Here is a 2,605-nt window from a genome sequence, read left to right as displayed (position 1 = left end):
ACGACACGGCATCCATGGACGACGAGGTGCACTATGTAGAGCACAAACAATTTTCTTGTTGTTTTTTTGACAATCAATACCTCAATATATTTATAGTAGCGAATTGTACATGGTAGAGATACATGAGTTGACTACAACGATTACAAAACTAGCAAATCCTCGAGATCTTCAAACTCTTCATGACACAATTTTGTACTTTTCTGAAGGCAGACGTAGGAAAATAACAAAGGTATTGTAGAATTGATTGTGTGCATCGATAATTCTCATTGATCATGCATTAGGCACATATATAGGTACAAGGGCTGCGAGATCTCAACCATATCCGCTATACAGGGAAAGGATCGGGAGATATCGCTAAGCTAGGAAGTAAATACAAGAGATCCTAGCCGCCAGATATACATGCAATGACAACCGTGCTCAACCCCCCCTCCCGCAGTCGAAGCGTCACCGAGATGCAAAGACTGGACCGAAAACCCTCGAAAGTCGAGGTAGGCAGTCCCTTCGTCATGACATCAGCGAACTGCTGATCAGTGGGTACATGCAAGACTCGAACACGACCAAGTGCAACGTGCTCCCGGACAAAGTGAATGTCAAGCTCAGTATGTTTCGTCCGGCAATGATGAACAGGGTTGTCACAATAGACAATCATGGCCTTGGGAACCTCACATAGCAACTCCTGAAGCAGCTGCCGTAGCCAGGAGCACTCCGCGACGGCGTTGGCCACTGCCCTGTACTCGTCCTCGGTGCTTGATCGTGAAACGGTGGGTTGTTGTTTAGACGACCACAAGATCAGAGAGGGCCCGAGGTAGACGCAGTAGCCGGAGGTGGAGCGCCGGGTGTTGGGACACCCAGCCCAGTCAGCGTCGGAGTAGGCGACGAGGCTGGTGTCGGGTGATGCCGTCAAGGTGAGACCCATAGCCGCGGTGCCACGCATATACCGGAGAATACGTTTCACCAGAGCCCAATGGGTGTCACGAGGAGCATGCATGTGGAGGCACACATGCTGGACAACATACTGAATATCTGGACGCTTTAGGGTGAGGTACTGGAGATCACTAACGATGGAGCGGTAGAAGGGAGAGTCGGACGCCGGAGATCCCTCGACGGCGGACACCTTAGCCTTCGTGTCGACAGGCGTGGAAGCAGGCTTGCAGTTAAGCATGTCGGCTCGCTCCAGAAGCTCGTAGGCATACTTCTATTGATGCAGGAAGAAGCCAGTGGCACGGCGGACAACCTCAATGCCGATGAAGTAGTGGAGAGCCCCCAAGTCCTTGAGGGCTGCTACCTCTTGAGCACTGCGTTGGTTTTCCCTTGAAGAGGAAAGGGTGATGCAGTAAAGCAGCGTAAGTATTTCCCTCAGTTTTTGAGAACCAAGGTATCAATCTAGTAGGAGACCACGCGCGAGTCACCTCGTACCTACACAAACAAATAAGAACCTCGCAACCAACGCGATAAAAGGGTTGTCAATCCCTTCACGGCCACTTGCAAGTGAGATCTGATAGAGATAATAATAATAAGATAGATATTTTTGGTATTTTTATGATATAGGTTGAAAGTAAAGATTGCAAAATAAAATAGATTGGAAACTTGTATGATGGAAAATAGACCCCGGGGCCATAGGTTTCACTAGTGGCTTCTCTCAAGATAGCATAAGTATTACGGTGGGTAAACAAATTACTCTCGAGCAATTGATAGAAAAGCAAATAATTATGAGAATATCTAGGCATGATCATGTATATAGGCATCACGTCCGCGACAAGTAGACCGAAACGATTCTGCATCTACTACTATTACTCCACACATCGACCGCTATCCAGCATGCATCTAGAATATTAAGTTCATAAGAATAGAGTAACGCCTTAAGCAAGATGACATGATGTAGAGGGATAAACTCATGCAATATGATATAAACCCCATATTTTTATCCTCGATGGCAACAATACAATACGTGTCGTTTCTCCTACTGTCACTGGGATCGAGCACCGCAAGATTGAACCAAAGCTAAGCACTTCTCCCATTGCAAGAAAGATCAATCTAGTAGGCCAAACCAAACTGATAATTCGAAGAGACTTGCAAAGATAAACCAATCATACATAAAAGAATTCAGAGAAGAATCAAATATTGTTCATAGATAATTTGGTTCGCAAACCCACAATTCATCGGATCTCGACAAACACACCGCAAAAGAAGATTACATCGAATAGATCTCCAAGAGAATCGAGGATAACTTTGTATTGAGATCCAAAGAGAGAGAGAAGAAGCCATCTAGCTACTAGCTAGGGACCCGAAGGTCTGAAGTAAACTACTCACACATCAGCGGAGAGCCCATGGAGTTGATGTAGAGGCCCTCCGTGATCAATGCCCCCTCCGGCGGAGTTCCAGAAAATGCCCCAAGATGGGATCTCTCGGGTACAGAAGGTTGTGGCGGTGGAATTAGGTTTTCATGGTGCTCCTGGATGTTTGTGGGGTATGTGGCCTTATATAGGAGGAAGAAGTAGGTCGGTGGAGCAACAAGGGGCCCACGAGGGTGGAGGGCGCGCCCAAGGGGGTAGGCGCGCCCCCTGCCTCGTGGCCTCCTCGATTGTTTCTTGACGCCCACTCCAAG

This window comes from Triticum urartu, chromosome 3 (genome assembly GCF_003073215.2).
Source record: "Triticum urartu cultivar G1812 chromosome 3, Tu2.1, whole genome shotgun sequence".
NCBI lineage: Eukaryota > Viridiplantae > Streptophyta > Magnoliopsida > Poales > Poaceae > Triticum > Triticum urartu.
This window is presented reverse-complemented; position numbering follows the sequence as displayed.